Below are 6987 nucleotides of genomic sequence, written 5' to 3'. Positions count from 1 at the left end.
CCATCCAACCTGACAGAACTGGAGAGGATCTGCAAGGAGGAATGGCAGAGGATCCCCAAATCCAGGTGTGAAAAACTTGTTGCATCTTTCCCAAAAAGACTCATGGCTGTATTAGATCAAAAGGGTGCTTCTACTAAATACTGAGCAAAGGGTCTGAATACTTAGGACCATGTGATATTTCAGTTTTTCTTTTTTAATAAATCTGCAAAAATGTCAACGATTCTGTGTTTTTCTGTCAATATGGGGTGCTGTGTGTACATTAATGAGGAAAAAAAATTAACTTGAATGATTTTAGCAAATGGCTGCAATATAACAAAGAGTGAAAAATTTAAGGGGGTCTGAATACTTTCCGTACCCACTGTATATCCATCCTAAAACCCAATGATACAAGTAAATATAAAAGATAGACGTGTATTTAAAAATGCATTACAAAAACATATAAGCATACAGATTTTTTGTAAATATGTTGTTTTAATAAAGTTGCATATATAAATGAAATACATGTTGACATATATGGTTGCTACATAGAATACCATATATATAAAAAACATCATATAGATATTATTAACATATGAATGAATGAATGAATTAATGATGCATTTATATAGCACTTTATTGTGTATTGTTGTACACCCAAAGCACTTTACAATCATGTGGAGGGGTCTCTCCTCAACCACCACCACCACCATATGAACATATACTAATTTTACTATGTGAATTTATGGCAATATTACTCCTGAGATAGAGCAATATATGTCATATGACATTTCCACATAGGTTACTGTCTAAGTCGCTGATTTTTGGCCAGGATAAGCTGGACCAAACTTTAAACCGATAACCAAAAGTCTGTCTATGCATGACTAAATCTAGAAGGATAAAACTGAAGTGATAATTTTTAATTGAAAATCACTTTGTGTAACATAAACGGTTTGATTTAGAGCTAAGACCGAGAAAAAACTCTCTGTTTTCTAAAAATGGAAGACATGAATGGTTATTTTTCAGGCCTCAGTGTAGACACACACACACAAATATAGTGAGCCGTGTGTCCGGACTGGTTTTGGGGGCGCCACTGTGGTGAGACTGGCCTGTAGCAGTGAATAGTGGCCCACTCAGATTCTCTGTATGGGTGGTCCACACCGCCTGGACGTGAGACACAAACTGACACATTCACACAACACGGACACAGATAACCAGATTCTAAATTGGTAGGGTTGAGACACACACACACACACACACACACACACACACACACACACACTCTCTCTCCGCTCTCTCTCTCTCTCTCTCTTTCTCTCTCTCTCTCTCTCACTCACACACACACACACACACACACACTGAAACTGTGTTAATATTTGAGTCTCTCTGATGCAGCTCTGTCTGTGTGTGTTGGGGTTCAGACACTAAGCAGCTTCAGAAACCTGCAGAAACCTCAGATATTTTCGGCCTAAATTTCTTGCTTTATTTTTTCCCCTCACAGAAACAGGCGACAGTCTAAACAGGGATGTGGACAAGTTTCTGACTTTTTTCTTTTTTCTTTTAAGCTGTGGCAAGAATGAAAAAATGGCGATATGTAAATGTTTTCTGAGATTTGTATCAGAGTGACCACAAACATTAAAGATAAAAGAGATGTGAAAATACAGTGTTTTTTATAGGTCTTTTTAGGTCACACCAGGTCTTACGATGTAAAATGAAGAGAGCCTTTCATAAAATAAGACAGAGGAGTGTATGACTTTCACTGTAAAATATCAACTACATATTTTCCAGTTTATTGGACCTTTTGAGTCACATAAACAAAGAAATGTGAACTAAATATCCCCCCCCCCATTTTTGTTGTGTATGTGGATACTAGTTTTTTAGACTTACTTGACTCTTGTCATTGCTTTTTCATTGGTTTATTTTTCTATATTTACAAAAAAACTAAAGTTAATTTTTTTGTTGTGAATGTCAGGATTTGCAATTTTCAGAGAGTTCAATTTATATTTGGTTGCATTTGTGAGTTAATAAAAATGTAAGTGGTTGTGTAAAATAGGCCCATAATATTGTAATATTGATGTATCAATCACAGGCCCCTGAATCTAATCGAATCATAATTGTATCAGAATATGTTGTGAGGTATTGGCAAATATTGCAACGCTGGCTAAGAGAATTAATGTCAGACCATTACATTTGACCGTACATCTTTTTACATTTGTTGATTTTCACCGTTTTTGAGGTTTGCGTGTCAAGTGTGTTTAGGTGTCAAGGTCTACAATCCTTTAAAACTATATATACTGAACAAAATTATAAACGCAACACTTTTGTTTAGCACTTCTCCTTTGCCGAGATAAGCCATCCACCTCACAGGTGTGGCATATCAAGATGCTGATTAGACAGCATGATTATTGCACAGGTGTGCCTTAGGCTGACCACAATAAAAGGCCACTCTAAAATGTTTACTGTAAAACTAAATGCAGTTTTACTGTATTGGGGGGTCCGAAAACCAGTCCTTCAGCTCATGAAAAATGGGGGCAAAAACAAAAGTGTTGCATTTATAATTTTGTTCAGTAAAGCTAGTAGAGTTCATTTCACATATTAACTGTCATATAAAGCTATATATATATATATGCCAAAATGATAAACGTATTGTTGCTAAATGTTACTAAAATTAGCAGAACAAGAAATCTGCAGTTGCAGATTTATCGACTGAATGTGGCATTTTGCCTTTAGTGAATGAACAAATTGACAAAAAGTAGTGTTACTTAGCATAATTATTAAGACAGTAGTTGCCTGTTTTGTTTTGACGTTCAAGTTATCATGAAGACTTTTCAGGGTCTTTAAAAGTCAGTGTAAAATGTTCACAGTGCATTTTACTTTTGTATTTGGACATATTCCTGATTGATACCACGTTTGATTACATCTGATTGATCAAAGTAACTTCCTATTAGTTTTTAAACAACCATTTCCTGTCATTGAAGCCTGTTTGTATTGACTATTGCACTAATTTCCACCCAGTCAGTCACTTTGTGTATATTTCTAGCAATCCCTTAGATGTGAGTAATGATTAATCGGCTGTAGTGGATGTTTTCTCTGACTGAATGCATTGCAAACTCACTCTGGTCTTTAGATATGTCTCTGGTCCCTCCTTTAATGTAAGTCTGGGATTTGTTTCATCCCATTGTAAGGTCTACAATGCAAAAACTGTAATTCAAGTTGTTTAGAAAAGTACATTGAAAAAATGTACTTTTTGCCTCGCTAATGTTTGAGTTTATTGATTAACATCAAGCATTGTCTTGATCCAGGCAGGGACACAGTGTAGACATCTCCACCTGAGCCACTGCAGAGCATTGTGGGTAACCATCTTCTCCATCACCAACCACTCCTGTGCGATCGTTACAGATGCTCAGGTCCAGAGTGAACTCTCTGCAAACACACACATGCTCATCAAACACTAAGTTGTGGTTTACTCAGGCACTTAGTCGTCCTGTGAGCTCCTCTGAGCAGTCGTAACTGCCCAACCTGATCTAGTTCTCCATTCCTTCTCTCTCTTTTACAGACTTCCTGTGTTCATCAATCAAGAAAACCAAAGAGAAGTGAGTGGGAATCGTGGCCAGAGACCTTAACCTCAAAGATACAGTAATGCAGAAAGCCTCTTTGCTGGATGTCTCAAGTACCAATGGCACTCCTGTATAAAAAGCAATGGCATCAATAATTAAGCACTGATTAGGTTTAATATTTAATGTTGGCGACATGTAATTTACACGTGCAAACCAGAAATCCGGAGCTGCCGACTGAAATAAACAACTCTATTTCTGTATGGGTCACCTGAAACCTCAACACGTCTGTGTTCCTGTAACTCTCACTCCCCCTCATCTTCATGCACAACATCTTTAAAGATGGAGATTCAAGAGTTTTCCACTGAAATTTCTTCTAATTCAGAAAGAATTCCTGAAAATAAGTTTGTGTGGATTTCTTACAGAACTATTCGATTCATATTCCATTGACTTGCTGCTGAAAAGTTCATAATTGACTTTGAACTTTCTGTCATGCTTTCTGAATATGTACTTATATGTATGTATGTGTGAATGTGACACATTTATTTTACATATTTTAGTCTGAACTTAATTCACAGGAAATTGAAAACGACTGAAAAAACTAATCATATGCTTTTAATCAAGAGCATCCGCTGTGCATGCTGTGATGACAGGAGATGTCATTGTAATTTGCACATGAGAGGATAGGACTGGTGCAATAGTTCACAACTGAATACTCAAAATCCTCGTTTTTATTGTGCTAATAGTGGAAAAAAGGATTAGTTTTGAATAAAAAACATTCCAAATTAACTTTAAGTAAATGTATGTAAATTTGGGTTTTGGGTCATCAAGACTCACCAAGACTGTATTTATTTGATCAAAAATACAGTAAAAACAGTAATATTGTGAAATATTATTGCAATTCAAAATAACTGTTTTCTATATTATTTATATAATATATGTGTGATGGCAAAGCTGCACTCTAAAAAATGCTGGGTTGTTTCAATCCAAATTTGGGTCAAATATGGACTAACCCAACTTTTGGGCTCAAATTTTAATTTAAAAGTTTAACCCAACTGCTGGGTTAGTCCATATTTGACCCAAAGTTGGGTTGAAACAACCCAGCATTTTTTAGAGGGTGAATTTTTAGCATCATTACCCCAGTCTTCAGTGTCACATGATCCTTCAGAAATCAGTCTATGCTGATTTGCTGCTCAATAATCATTTTTGTTATCATTAATGTTGAAAATAGTTCTGCTGCTTCATATTGAAACCTTGATACATTTGTAGAAATCTTTTGTAAGAGTATAAATGTCTTTTCTGTCACTTTTAATAAATTTAATGCATCCTTGTTGAATATATAAACATTTTTGTTATTATTAATGTTGAGAACAGTTGTAATGCTTCATATCAACCTTGATACATTTATAGAAATATTTTGTAACAGTATGAATGTCTTTACTGTCACTTTTGATCAATTTAATGTGTCCTTGCTGAATATATACATTAAATGCATTGCTAAGTCTATATTGTTCCTTGAATTTGTGAACACGCAACACGATCTGAAGCAAAACACAGTTTAAAAAGCCACCAGCTCAGTATTGCTTTTCATTTTCATTCATCCAGCTTGAATAAGGCATTATGTGAAGTAACAAACATGTCATTGATTCCAGTGGAAGTACTGAACAAGGAAATTGCTTGTACCATCGAACAGAGATAACCCAAATGTAAGGGAAGTACATCAGGCCAGGACTGTTGATACAAATGGAATAAGTTACAAAAAAAGAGCATGATTCTTCTCCATAAATTTGTAGAAATAATGCAAATTTGACAGGCTGAGTTTCGTTTGTTCCTGGCACATATTAGACTGATTTTAGATCTGAAAGACTTGGTCTTCGCTGAGCATGACAAGCTGTTAGATGACTATCCATTGGATAGTGACTTTCACATGAAGAGTTTTACATACTATTTATAAAGTGCCTCTGCTCCTCTAAGTCTTAAATATTAATGTATTTTTTGTCTTTCAGTGCAGATGCAGAAGGTATGACTTCTGGATATTGACAGAGACTGAAACAGCAATGATCTCTAAAGGGGCCTAATAGCTGAAGGTAACTAAAATGTTCATGCAAAGCATTTTTTTGGTAAGGATGAAAGCTTAGTACCAAGATGTTGAATTTGGAATTTTAGTAATTTAATATCAGACAAGAAATAAATACTTATGTCTCATAGTTAACTTTCATATTTTATATTGTACATCCTTCATCCTTACAAGTTAAGCTTATTGGAATATAAATAATGCATAATGGAAAGAAATATGATAATGGGGATTTTTGTGTCCATGTTATTTGGACTCATGTATACTGTGGACCTAAACAATCCATAACAACTCAAATCTCCATTTGAAGTCGTCTAGAAACAGTTCGGCGTTTGACCAAAGGTAGAAGTTTCTTCTCCTTTTTTAAATCTAATTTAATGCTACAAAATCTCAATCACCATCATAATGATGCTGCATGTAACCCATGTGTATGATGATGAAAGGGTTGAATTGCTTCTTTAAATGAGAAAAGATGAGTGGAAAAAGACAGGAATTAATAAAGTGTTCTCTGTATTATTTGCGGGCGGATGCAATAACAGCCTCTAATTATGGCAAGATGGCCTCAAATATAAAATCTTCCTGAGATTTCTATAAAACTCCACAAATACTATAATTTCTGCCCAATATTTTTCGCTCTGCGTTTAATTTGCGTGACATTTCAGAATTTTGAGGGAGAGAATTAAAACTGAGCAGATGAACAGAAAAAAAAATCTACTTTTAAGTCCACAAAATCAAATTAGATAAAGAATTTAATTCAAAGCGGTGTCAAAACTAATCCAGCTAGATTTGAACATTTTCTGAAGAAAATGTGAGCGGTTCTTGTAGCTTTTTGTTAGTTCAGCATAGGTTGCTACTCCAGTCCATATGCAAATGAATAAATCCCATGCACATTTTTCACCTGATTAGAACTGCAATCTAAAAGTGTTTGTGTTTTACAGGCAAGCACTAGGGGGCGTGATTGAGTCTGGCTTCATGAAGCTCCCAGTATATTTCTGTCAGTCTGAAACTGCTCAGGACTGCGAAGAGCTCAATACCAAAGACAGAGGCCTTGAGGTTTCTTCATGGCATTATGTAAGTGCTGTTGCACCTAGTTCAGGCATCATGGATGTCTTCCTCATAATGACTGGCACTTTTCCACACGCTATATTACAGAAAGGATTCCCACCTCTAAATCGGTAGTGTTAGGACTGAAAATTGGTGTGCAACGGGAATGAAAGGGAAGGCCAAACAGTGAACAGTAAATAGTGAGTGAGACAGGAGGGGGAGTGCTGTTGTAGAAGTTGCGGCTTCATTGGTGATGGGCACCTCTTCAAGTTTCTCTCTTGCGCTCCACCCCAAAAGCCACTTTTATGGTGCTGTTTACTAGCTGAAGCTTCCAGAGAT

The 6987-nt window shown here is 35.9% G+C and overlaps 1 long non-coding RNA gene across 2 annotated transcripts in view; it reads left to right on the top strand.

Moving 5' to 3' along the window:
• LOC107667958 (uncharacterized) overlaps nucleotides 1-5611 on the top strand; it is a 7387-nt gene extending 1776 nt beyond the window's left edge. The window contains exons 2-4 of one of the 2 annotated variants that reach the window (XR_001631838.1): nucleotides 3279-3383; nucleotides 3533-3569; nucleotides 5537-5611. This is a non-coding gene — a long non-coding RNA (uncharacterized LOC107667958). Of the gene's footprint in view, nucleotides 1-3278; nucleotides 3384-3532; nucleotides 3753-5536 lie in introns of those variants that run through there. The other variant, XR_001631837.1, reaches the window with a different exon arrangement.
• Nucleotides 5612-6987: the final 1376 nt, after the last annotated feature.

Source organism: Sinocyclocheilus anshuiensis, unplaced genomic scaffold (genome assembly GCF_001515605.1).
Source record: "Sinocyclocheilus anshuiensis isolate Anshui unplaced genomic scaffold, SAMN03320099.WGS_v1.1 scaffold2229, whole genome shotgun sequence".
NCBI classification, from domain to species: Eukaryota; Metazoa; Chordata; class Actinopteri; order Cypriniformes; family Cyprinidae; genus Sinocyclocheilus; species Sinocyclocheilus anshuiensis.
Note: the sequence above shows the minus strand (reverse complement) of the source record. Positions and strands in the feature narration are given on the sequence as shown.